The sequence below is a fragment of the Apis mellifera genome, linkage group LG1 (genome assembly GCF_003254395.2).
Source record: "Apis mellifera strain DH4 linkage group LG1, Amel_HAv3.1, whole genome shotgun sequence".
Taxonomy (NCBI): domain Eukaryota; kingdom Metazoa; phylum Arthropoda; class Insecta; order Hymenoptera; family Apidae; genus Apis; species Apis mellifera.
In genome coordinates, this window is record NC_037638.1 from 538179 (window position 1) to 551687 (window position 13509).

A 13509-nucleotide genomic window follows, 5' to 3' on the forward strand; every position below is an offset into this window, starting at 1 on the left:
TCCCTATTTCCAACCTTCCAGAAATTCTTACGAAATATCATCTCTGCGAAAAGTCGAACGACTTTGATTTGATTTTTAGTCATTTTGATCTACGAATAAAAAGTTGACTCTCTCGACTCTCTGAATTCCTTCAGGACCGTTTAGATAGATTAAATTCTAGTATCGATAGATATTCTAGATATTCTAGATAGATTAGATTCGAGTATCGAAAATCGGTGATGGATAGGGAGATAAAGGGAGAAACGGAAGTGACGACGATGATTCTATGGAAGCTCTATGGTAGTTTTTCAACTGACAGCCGTGATTTTGCTTCGCTCTATTCCCTATTTCCAGCCTTCCAGAAATTCTTACGAAACATTTCTGCGAAAAATTGAAGGACTTTGATTTGATTTTTGGTCATTTTGATCTACGAATGAAAAGTTGACTCTCTCGACTCTCTGAATTCCTCCAGGACCGTTTAGATAGATTAAATTCTAGTATCGATAGATATTCTAAATATTCTAGATAGATTAGATTCGAGTATCGAAAATCGGTGATGGATAGGGAGATAAAGGGAGAAACGGAAGTGACGACGGTGATTCTATGGAAGCTATGGCAGTTTCTCAACCGAGAGCCGTGATTTTGCTTTACTCTATTCCCTATTTCCAGCCTTCCAGAAATTCTTACGAAATATCATTAATCTGCGAAAAATCGAACGACTTTGATTTTTGGTCATTTTGATCTAAGAATGAAAAGTTGACTTCGTAGTTTAATTTAACAGGTTTAAAAAAGAGAACAACTCTCGATATCTGAATTCCTCCAGGACCGTTTAGATAGATTAAATTCTGATTCGAGCGTTCGAAAATCGGTGATATTTTTCAGAAAGCTGACTCGTTTCGAAAAAATTCGACGGATTAAGTTCTCTTCGAACCGGTCGAGCAATAATGGACGATTATTAGGAGAGATCGAGCGCGTCGCGCCACCGCGAAAACCGCAGTCCACGGATCGTGTCCACGGGTGGGAAAAATGGTCGGTCGTTGGCGATTAGCGGCGCGCGTGTAAGCGGGCGTGCAAGCGTGCTGCTCGACCCGTCGACCAGCACCGCCACCGCCGCCCGATGACGTTGACGCTAATTAACGCCGAGTCGCTCGTTCGCATGCGTGAAAACGATTTTTCAAGTATTATCGCGTATTAGAGAGAGGGGAGCGCGAATAAGATATCCGCCGGTGATGGAACGCGGATCGAGTCGATGAGGAGGATGGATCGATCCTTGCGTCGTCCGGTGAACGTCGTCGGCCGAGCGTGAACCGAGATCGTTATCGGTGGATTCGCAGTGAGCGACACACACCTTGCGAACACGTTGCATCGCGTTGCATCGCCTGATCGCGTCGGCATGTAATTGCAAACGAGCGTATAAATTATATATATATATATGTGTGTGTGTGTGTGTGTGTGTGTGTGTGTGTGTAGAGAGAGAGAGAGCAATCGTCGAACAGCAATTGCGGACTATCCATCTACGTTTGAGGAGTGTTGAAAATATTAATAAACGTGGAAACGATAGTCTCGGATCGATGAATCCGATACGAGGGTGATTTCGTGAGATAGAATCGATATTCTCGTTTAATCGAACGAGAGGCTTGGCTACGGCTGTCGCGTCACGATCGCAGGCTGGGCGAAATTTGAAACAAGGTTGCGGGGGTGTTGCTATTTTAGCGAGCTCGTGTCACGTCCTAATAATATTCCCTTTGATGCGCTCAACGTGTCCAACGCGTTCGATCGATCCATACGCGGCCGCTCATCTTTCAAAAGGCCCGTTGTCGAAAAATGAGAATCCGGTTGGTTTGAAACGGATCCCCGTGAATCAAGATTCTATTCGCGGAATAGACCTGGTTTATTCCGGTTTATTGTTAATTTTCCTTCGAAGTATATGTAATTTCTCATTCGTGCATGAAAATATACTCTATTTAAAACATGCTATATTTTATCTTTGATCGAACAAAATTACTCCGAATAATAGAAACATTGTTGTTGTCGAGCGAAATGTTCGAGACGGAAAAAACGCGTTGTTGGGAAAAAATGTGTTATCCGTAAAACTAGTCGTTACACGGGAACACGCGTAATCTTATCATTAATTATATGTTTATCGCTGTATTTTACCGATTTATTGCGTGTTTCCCCCGTGTAACATAGCCCGATAATGCCTATTATTAAGTGTAGATAAATGCACGTCGTTATAACAGATATATAAATTTTTCTCCTTTTCATTTCACGATAATTCCAAACTTCGAAATTAATACCGTAATTTGTATGTATTACTTTTAATTGCTAATTTCGACGTTAAACTTGGCGCGTATCGGGGAAATTTGATCGGAAAAGTCGATCGCGAGGGGAGAGAATGGAAAATATCGAACGATATCTCTCGAAATCTCGATCAATGGCGGTATCAATCCCGCGATAATCGAAACAAGAAAATGTAAATAACGGTATTATTTATAAAGAAGACTCTAACCGCATCACGTTTATGCTTAGAAGGAAACAAAAAAGAAGAAGAAGAAAAAAAAAAACTCCTTCCACTTCCTTACGACAATCTAATCGTTTCTTCGCCTTCTTCTCTTCTCTATGGAATAACGCTGGCATATTCATGGTCATTTGCAAAGCTAATTTATCAAGACGACTTGGCGAGCAACTGAAATTAATATTCTCAGCTCGTAGATCACTTGGTCGCTGGATTTTAATGGAAACGTTTTTTCCCTTTTTTTTTGTTTTTCTCCCTCCCCCTTTCGTGAATACGTGAAATAATAACGAAGCTAAACTATCAGAATTTAATGCTCGTTCTAACGCGCGCCGTTACACAAATACGAGGACGTTCCAGTTTTCACCCGGTTATCTGGACGATGATCTCTAAACATCGATAATCGTATAACATCGATATACGATTTATTTCAAGCTCGATTAATTACTCGATGGAACTTGTTTATACATAGCCCCGATAAAAATATCCGTTTCGTTTAATTTCTGGCGGCGCACGCTTTCCCAATTCTTATTTATTATACATTCGCGAGATGGTATAAATCATTGGCGGAAAACTGCTCGCACGGACCGACGTTAAAATTGCGCAACGCGAATCGTACGTTGGGCTACAATTTCCACAGTCGAGTTTTTCTTCCTTTTTCAAGATTCATATTGATAAAAATTCCGATTTCATAATTCTTTTCTAAATTTAGAAAAAGAAAAAAGAACAGATACAAACGAATAATATATATACGAGAGAGTTTCGCGTAATAACGCGTCGCGTAATTAATAGATACATCGGATACATCGAAACGAAATCGGGGATAAAAAAAATCGGTATCGTTGGAACACGCGTAAATCGATTCACATCGAGATTACGTAACGTCCAGCAAGTATCAAGTATAAGTAATTTGTAGCCACCGATAAAATTAGCTGTAACAAATTTCAATCCCTGACAGAATCTTTTTCCAGAAACACGATACTACACCACTCGACTAAACTTATTTCTCGTGACACGATTAAAAAAAAGAAATAAAAATAAAAACGAGAGATATTTATCAATTTTCCAAGTGGAAAAAATTCACCGGACCGGAATTCGCGTAAATCAACTTACAACCGAAATTACGTAATAATATCTGACAATAAAAAAGAAGAGGAAGAAAAAGCTACGTAGATCCTCTTTCTCATTTTCCTAAATTAAACTTACCGAAATTACGTAATAATATCTGACAATAAAAAAAAAGAAAAAAAAGCTACGTAGACCCTCTTTCTCGGGATATTTTCCTAAATTAAACTTGTCGAAATTACGTAATAATATCTGACAATAAAAAAGAAGAAGAAAAAAGAAGAGGAAGAAGAAAAAGCTACGTAGACCCTCTTTCTCAGGATATTTTCCTAAATTAAACACTTAACGATCCCGATAACGAGATAAATAATTCCTTGTTCGCGGATGTAACGGCGCAATTAATAACGGCGAGGCGGCGTTGGCGGTGGTGAGCGGATAATAGGCGGACGCGTCGCGTCTCTGGAACCGGCATCGTAGTAAAATCTCTCAATTTGTTGCCGTGTCCGTCTATCGGGTTCGTTCTTTTTCCTTTTCTTCTTCTTTTTCCTTTTTTTCTTTTCTTTTTGGCCTTTCCTTTGGTCGCAATCTTACGAGCAACGCTCTCTCTCTCTCTCTCTCTCTCCCTCTCTCTTTCTCTCTCTCTATCTGCGACCGGTACCCGGCCTCGCGCCAATGAGATACGCCAAGCGAAGATTTTTTTCCCGAACAGGCAATTTACGGTAAAATTGCTCGGCGAGGCGTGAAGAATTTTGAGAGGCGTGCAACAAGTGGTTGGGTGCAACAAGTTATTGCCGGCGACGTCTGGCTTTCCGACGCGAGGCCCGTTCCTTCCTTCTTCCATCCGTGCTAAACTTTCCTTCTCCCCGCACGGGGAAAGGGACGATCTCGCTTTTCGTTCAGGCATCGATGAGGAAGGCGGGAAGGAAAGATCCGTGGATTAACGAAAAGGAGAAACGAATGCTTGTTCCCTAGCTTTCTATGCGTGTAATTTGACTGGCAAAACGTGGTTACTCGGCCTATGACGATTATTCTCGCCCATATTTTATTCGATCGAGAAAGGAGAGGAAAATCACGATTCTCGCGAAATTGTTTTCAAGGGAAATTTGAGTGGTCCTTGATTTTCTAATGAGAGAGAGAGAGAGGGAAGGAAGAATTGTCCGCGAAACTAAATTTACGTACAAATTTTTCGAAAGGGGTGGGATCGATCCGACGAGAAACGCCACGAACCGAGGCGCCGGGCGACGTTCCTCGAAAACGGGGCGAAACGAAAAACGAAAAACGCGTGTACGCCGTACACACATAATTTTCCAACCAATTTTATACCGCGGCCTCTCCGCCGCCTATTCTCAGATAACGGCCGGTCTCAGTCAGCGATCGCGTTAAGCGGCGGCGTGCAGGGTGGCAATAACGCCGTCATCGACGCCGCCTTAGCTCGTAGCACGCGTTACGGGGCACCGGGCCGCGGAATTACGCTTAACGTCTCTTGCCAGAGGAATGCAAGACCAAAGCGAGCACTGACGATTCTTAAGCCGAGAAGGGCGGAATGGCTTGGCAAGAAGAAGAAGAGGAGGACGTTGAAACGTCAACCCAGGGAGAAAAAATTGAAAATTTTAGGACGGAAGGAAGAAAAAAATGCGTCTTCTTCCAAGAAGGGGTCCAAAAAATCTCTCTCTCCCTCCGTTTCTTCTTCTTCTTCTTCTTATAACGTGAATCGGTATATATATATATATTTTCGAATCTTCAATAATAACGATTCCTCATACTACAATTGCAACGGATAGGAGAGACGAGGGAAAGAAAAAATGTTGAAGGGAAGATTCCAACGGCGAGGGAATCGGTCAGATGGAGCGCAAGATCGGATCGCAAGGAGCAAAGGGACGTCTGGTCGCGTTCCGTTGTTTCGTCTGAAACAGGCGCGACAGCCGCTGCATGACGGGTACACGTGTACTATTGTTGGTCGAATCCGTGGCCACCCACCTCAGACGCGGTTACACGCAGCACGCGGGCGGGAGGAGGGAGGGGGAAGATGGAGTAGATCTCGGGGAGAGAGAGAGAGAGAGAGAGAGATACGAAATAAAGGGAGACAAGCCGGGGCGTTGTTGGTTCGCGCGCGAGATTCAGCGGGCTCGTGTATTATCGTCGCTATTATTACGCCACCCTCCTCCCCCTCCTCCCCCTTGTACTTGCCTTGACGGACAGTACGACGGACAGGTTTCCGTCTCCCCCTTTCTCCTCACCTCGAAACCTTCCTTTTGGAAACCCCCCTTTTGCTCTTGCATCTCCCGTGTCATCTTTTTCTAGTAACTCGAAGATGGAAACTCAGCTCGCCTTCCCGTGACGTTCTACGATTATTAATAAGAGGGACGCTGGCCCGCTCTCAGGCCTCTCGGAGAGAGGAATCGAGAGTTTCAGCGATACGATGTAATAATTTTAACACCTCGCTGAGATTTACTCCGCTATTCTGAAAATTTATTGAAATATCGTTCGAAATTCGATCTCGCCTTTACGTTCCACGCCTTTCTTCTTCGAGAATCGCAAATCGATCGACGCGAGTCGAAAAATAAAGAAAAAAAAAAAAAGAAAAAACGTAGAATCTCTTCCAGCAATTCGAACCAGTTTCTCCGATTCCCCCGCTCCCCGGTAAACTTCTTCCGTCTAATCGTTTTTCTCTGCTCTATTTTCATTTCATCCCGCGACGGATATTGGAGTCTCTCGCCGCGATACCGATCGGAACTACGCGGAGTAGAAATGGACGGGACGCGGATCGGCGAAGCGTGGTGGTGGTCTGATAAGAGAGCGATGCTATCCGTTCGCGAAGCGAGGCTAATAGGACGATCGTTGGAAGGAGCTCGCCGGTAGAAACTGAAACGTTTCGTTCCTTCTCTCTCGACGTGTATCCGACGGAACGATCTACATCTGTCTCGCTACGCAACCCGTGGTGGACCACTGGTGGCGCTGTGCGTGCTTTCCTTTGCGCGGTGGATACGCGGGTGGGTGGGATGAACGAACAATAGTACACGTGTACCAATCATGCCAAACTGTCATGTCGTTTCTAGCTGAACAACGGAGTTTGGCCTGCGTTCCACCACGACTGTGCTGCCTCCTTCTTCCTTTCCCACCACCACCAGCCTCCTCGCTCCTCGCGCGCGCATGCGCGTCGCCTAGCCTTCTTCTTTCTCCCGCGTTTGATCTAATCTGACGAGCACGATGATGGATCGCGCTTTTTCACGGGTATAATGAACTCGTTTCGAGATAGGCCGGCGAGCAACCACGCTCCAAACTGTTTTCGAAAGCGTTTTATTTACCGCTACGGTTACCAATACGTATGGTGGCGAAAAACTGCGCGCGAGATAAGATCCGTGTTGCGGGTATATAATCGATGCCCGATAGAAAACGCGACGTGAGGTCCGAGGCTTGGTTCCATTCCATCTCGGAGCGATGGAAACAAGCCGGTTCGCGATTCTAATTTCTTCGATCCGAGGTGTATTACGTACAATGCGCCACCACGGTAGTCGTTCAACTATCGGTTTTAACGGGTTTGGCATTTTATTTAAGGAATTTTTCGATCGAGCAAATTGGCCGACGATTATCGTTTAGGCCGGAGCCGGAGGGCGCGGGAGAAAACTTTTTCTTTCACCTTCCTTTTTTTTCCCTTTCGCCTCCCTCTTCTTTATTTCGTTCGCAACGTCGATACGCCAACTGGTAATTGGACCGTAATCATCATCATTGACAATTTTACGAGCGACCATACGCCGATCACCGTTTCACGGCGTAAAAGATCGCTGCGGGCTAACGTCCTTCTCCTCCTTCTTCTTCTTCTTCTTCTTCTTCTTCTTCTTCTTCTTCTCCGCTAATTTACATGGAAACTATAACCCGTCCTACTCCTCTGCGGACCGGTGCCACTCTACCTTTCATCCTCCTCCTTCGATGAAAATCTCGCGTCTGTTTCTCGGAAATATATCAATTCCACGTCTCGCCACGCGTGGCGTGGGGAAGGAAATTTCGAAAAAGCGATCGAGACTACGAGATAGAAACGAGGTGGAAGGCAAAAGGTTTAGGAGGGACAAGGACGGGGGCGACGAACACGACAACAACGACTTTTCATCCGCGACGACGGGGCTGACGTGGGGTATGCGATGGCGAACAACTCTTCGCGGTTATGTAACCACGCATGAAACTAATATATCAGAGTTGTCCGGCTTTGTGGCAAACTTAGACCGCGCGTCTCGAGCCAAACTCCCTCCCTCGATCTAAAGAACGCGAAAGTAACAGATGAACCTCGTTATTCCGTATCCAACCAATGTTTTCCGTGACGCCAACCAATTCCTCTTCCTTTTCCTCTTTCTCTTCTCGAAAAATCTCTCTCTCGTTTCTCTTTCCCCGTGGAAAGAGTTAATAAATTTCGTTTCGACACACCGTGCTCTTTCACGCCATTGCCAACAATGTCACCCTCGATAAAGGAAGAAGATTATTCTCCCGCCCCGTAAGATTATTACGTAACCGGCGTTTGCTAGCCGGCCAACAATGCGTCACACGATATTCCAAATACCTACAAACAAGCCGTAGCCGCCGTCCTTTGTCCATCCATCCGACCGAACGTCGCTCCAACGTTTCCGTTTATCCGATCCTCTCTCTCTCCCTTCCTCCGTTGCGGCCCGATGACCGGCACGCGCTAAATATAAATCTACGGGGGACGGGTTCATTAAGGAGGAATTTTATTTTAACGAGGATACTATCGATATCTCTGGCGGAGGAGTGGTGGAAGGTCCCCTCCTCCTCGATAAATAAGAGCTACTCGTTCGATTTTGACAGCGTCGTGAGAGGAAGAATTTTTTGGCGTGGAGAAAAAGGGAGGAACATCTGTTGTCTCGGGGAGAATCCAGACAGACTCTTCTTCAATGCCCCAACCTTCCTTCCCTCCTCTTTCGTGCTCGTGATATTGTTCGCACGCATCGCGAAAATGCGGGTGACACACTCGCTCCGTTTTTGCCACCGAGCCCGGGATAAAGTGTTTAGTCTGAGCCTCGCTCGAGGAGGGGGCGGGGAATTTGGAGAAGAGAAAAAGAAGCGTGGTGTGTCCCGTATTTTTAATCCTCTCCCTCTCGCAGAGAGGCATTAATATTTCGCATTAAAAAATCGTCAACTCGAAATAAATCGATAATCCTTTCTTAAAAATTGTCTCGCAAATCGAGCGCGCTTTTCGAAAAAATTTCTCCCCTTTCGAAAAATACGAAAAATCCCGCGAGTACGAATACACGCGATTTAATTGTCCGCGAGGAGAAATTACATTGGACGCGAAGGCGAAGCTATAAAGCGTACAGGACGTTTGGGGTATCAAGACGGGAAGGCGAGAGAGTACAAAAGTACAAAGAGGCGACTCGTAAAACGTTGGCCGTGGCGCGAGAGACATCGGGTAACATTTGTCCAAGATTCTTTTCCACATCATCAAGGAGGTATTCTGCGGTTCGTACATTGTCAACGCTTGATATCCCGCCGGCGGGTGTCGTCGCGTTCCTCGATTTTAGGGTGTGCCTGTCGTTGGCCTCCGCGTTAACCTCGTCTTGCCACGCTCTTGTAACAGCCACGAGCTTGTTGTACCCACGCCTGCCGCCGCGCTGTCACTCCCATTCCGCGTACGTGTGTGGAACGCGCGTCACACAGGCATGCGAAGACGCGCGCGCGCGCGCGCCAGATTTACCGGCGACACCCACACGCGTATACCAGATGCGTTCGATCGCGCATTATCGCGTCCCCCTGTTCCCACGCAATTTTTCCAAACTCATTGCGTTTCTAAAACGCATCTGAAAACTAGACCATCGCATCGCATCGATGTACGTTCGATCATCGAGGTTTAAATTTCAGGTTATATAAATGGTTCTCGAAGAGAGGCGGGCAAAGGATCTCTCTCGTAATCGTTGATCTCCACTATGAATTATGGGTAACGCTTAAAAGAAGATTTAGCGAGACCGTTGGCGGTGATACAAAAAACTAGAAACGGCTCGGTTTTAAACGCCGCTTTAACTCGATTACGGTTCGACCATGGTCCGTGGCCGCAAATTGGCGAGCGCCAGCTCCTAAGACGCTAATAAAACTGTGCCAAAATGGCGCCCGCTTTGTCCTATCCCCGATTACGAGCTTACGACGGTTAGCAACGTCGGTTCCGTGAACGATTCCCAATAGCGATCGGTGGAAAATCTATCTTTCTCTCTCTGTCGATCGGCGAGATCGGTGGTCGGAGACGATTCGACATACCGTAATTAAGTCGTAGCGAGGGATCAACGCCGGTGTAATGGGATTATAATGACACAGCGTTAATTCCCGCGCCGGCGTCCACGCGTTATCGCGAGCAACGTTTTAATCGATAAACAGATTTCACGGTTCTCCGCTTTCCGCCTCTTGACGACGTAGCTGCTCGTAATTATCGAATTTCTCTTTCTTCTCTCCTCTCCTCCTTCTAAGATTTATCAATCGAAGATCGTTCTACGAATCGAAAGAAAGGGAAGAAATTTATCGAGAAGGAAGAGGAGGATCGATAATAATTCGAGCACGCGTCGACGACGTCGTAAGTTTTCGCACGAGAGAGAGAGAGAATTAACACCTCGTTTCGGGAGGAATGGGAAGCGAAAGCATCCGCTAAAGCATCGCTGCTCTCGTTGGTGGGCGAGCGCGGGTGCAAAGAAATATGCGCTCCCTGCCCCGTCCGTTTGAAATATGTTATTGTTATTACGTTATCCGCGTCATCTAATTTTCCCGGCTGGTCGCCCCTAATGAATGGAAACGGCCAACCGTATATTTCGCTTACCACGATGTACAACCGCGTCGATTAGCAGCCACCAGCGTTTCGTTCGAGAGAAAGCGGAAAGACCAAGCGCTTCTATTTTCTCGGCCAACCGATAAAATTAAATTTTCTATAAATTGTACGGATAAAATTTCCAGGCCGATCCTCTCTTCAGAATCGTAAGACACGCGACGATACTTTGACGAGACGCGTGTCGAGAAATTAACTCGGAATCATGACTTGTTTCGAAAAAAAAAAATAGGGGAGGGAATGGCGAGAGAGAGGCGCAAAAAGGGAATGGAGAGAAAGATCGATCGATCAACTTGTGTAACGACCTTTGGTGAAAAAGGGTGGAGGGAAGGAAGAAGGAAAGAGGGGCATTAATGGCACTCGCAACAGCTTCTTCATCGATGTAAACAACCGCTAAACTCACCGGGCGCGGTGCGCCGTGCCAAAGTGCGGTCGTATTTTTGGAACGCACTCAGCGTCATGGCGTCTCACGTCAGCACGCCCTCGCTCGAATCGCCGACGTGGTACAAGCACGTTGGCAGAAAGAGTCGCGTGAAATAACTTTCGGTGGTCTCGTTTGTCGATCGAGTTTCTCAACGACGTCCAACTTTTCCCCAAACCGAAACGGGACCAACAGGAAAAACCTGAGAGAGAGAAACGGATGATAAAAAAGAGATAAGAAAGAAGAGAAGAGCGAATATAATTTTGAGAGCATTATTCTCCCGGTTTTGGAGAAAAAATTTTTTCCAACGACATTCTCTCCCGTTCTTCGAAACTGCGTCCCACTCTTTTCCCTGGGAAGGGAAGCGGTGTCAGTTTTTATCGGTGCTGATGCGAAGTTAATTGGTTCTCCGTGTTGCGTCGCTACTGTGAAAGCCGATATACAGAGGTAAAAGATGGCCGTAAATCAAACCGTTCGACTCGGGGCTCGCTGCTCCGCGTCGAAAATTTCATACGTCGATATCTTCGTGTGGGAAAGGGAAAACGGGCGGGAGGAGGAAAGGAATGGAAAAAGAAAACTCAACGCGACTGTTCTCCTTCCGTCCTCCTGGGGAGGGGGAAATGCGGGCGGTAAATCATTTCGCGAAATCGCTCGGCTAACGAGGCATCGATTTCAATTTTCCTCTTTCTCAACTCGCACCACTATTAACGACGAGTGTACCGAAACTCTCCTCTTCTCTCCTCTCACTAACGAATTTACGAAAAAAACGAAAGAAATAAATTTGCAATTGAATTTCTACATTTTCGAGAATTTTCTGAATTTAATTAGCCCGAGTGTTGGAGGAGGAAAGAAAATTGGTAAATAATATACGTGTAGAAGAGAATCGTCGGAATCCGAGTTTGTCCCGTTTGCGCGAAGATTACGTCTAAATTGGTGCTATTTTTTAGGCTCAGCCTTCCAGAACGTAGGCCCGCTGAACCGCCTTCTGACGTTTACGACCATTAACGGAGCTATAAATTTCGCAAACGCTTTTTGCCACGTACTGTATATACATTTAAATAAACCTCTTCTCAAACGCGTTGTTCGTCCTATCTCTCCTCCTTTCGACCAATATCGTAATCCACTCGCCCATTAATTAATCACAAGTCCGCATTTTAAACCAAACTCCTAAAAAGAAACAAATAAAATATCCAATCTGCTGCCTCCAAAACATTCTCCAAATAACTATGAAAGATGGAAAATCGGGGAAAGAAAAGTTGCGACTTGGTTCGCAATTAGAGGCGATCCTCGTAACCGATCCGAACCGGTGGTCGGTTGGACGCGGTCGCACAGAGCACCGGTCCTGTCTATTATTGTCGTCCGGGTTGCAACAGGAGCGCGACGACGAGCTCTCTCCGCTACATTCATCCGCGTTCAAGAGACCGTCGGCAGACGGTGGCTCGTTCACTAACGGCTCGCCATCGCGATTCATAGTCACGCGGGTGTTCCATTAATGAGAGGCCCCTCGTTGCGGCCGCTGTTATTATAGCTGGTCATAACAGCGAAGCGTGGCGGCGGCTCGGCCTCGAACAAGTTGCGCGGCTATCGAGCCGTTCAACCGTCTATTTTCACGTCGCCGAAACGCCGGCCCCCTCTTTGTCCACCTCTCTGCTCTCGTCGCGGCAATTAAAGTCAAGTAAAGGAATCGCATCTTCCACGCGTTCCTCTCGATCCTAATATTATTAACGAATTATAATTATCGAGAAATCGATGAGCTTGTCGATAAAGTGCTATTCGAAATTCACAAAGGATATCGATCTCGATTATTGGCAGAAAGAGAGGAAATTACACAATATATATATGTATAGATCACTCATCAAAGCGAGCCTCAAGTTTGATGAATCTGTTCTAAGATTATTTATTCTTTAATTATCATTTCAAATCCTTTCCTCGTCTTTCAGTGTTTTAATTTAACAGTAGTCAGATTCTATCTCATTGTTACAGATTATAACGATAATTAACAAATAAAACTTCCAGGTTTAATTCGAATCGGGGGTAGATAATCGAATCACGTTAGAATCTCCATCGTTTCCTTCGCGTTCTTCGATATGGCGCTGTGTCAAAAACGTGTTTTTTCTGAATCGAGCGAGTTGAACGAAAGGAGGAACAAGACAAACTCTAATTTACCTCGGAGGGGAAGGAAACGCGTTCGCACGTAATAATATAACGTAGCGGCGAACAGAGGACGCAGAAAGGCGACGCAGAAGGAGAAAGCAAAGAGAGAAATCCGGCCCAGACAGTGGAGGGCGTGGGAGATACATTTATAAACACGCTCCTCTCCGAGCCTTGGAATCGGCTGATTTACAGGTCGGAATGGAAGAAAATCGTTGTCAGAAAACTGGATCGAATGACAGAGGAATTAATTCAATCGAATATCATCGAAGCAATTCGATGTAAAAATTCGTCTCGCCTCCCTCAATCCATTTGTTTTTAAATTGGCTGGCGGATTTTTCTTTCCGGAAGGAAGGAATCCGGAAGAGGCATCCTTTAATCGATAAGAGAGCGGATCCTTGCGCTGAAATCGTCATCCCTTTCCGTTTTCAACGACCGATCCCATTATTTTCGTCCTTATAGCGCACCCGTTGGATTCCATTAAGCTGACAAACGTGCGCATACATAATCTCGTGGAGAGGAATCCTCGGAGCGTCGGTGTCCATTCCTCGAGGGCATTTCTCACAGAAGGAT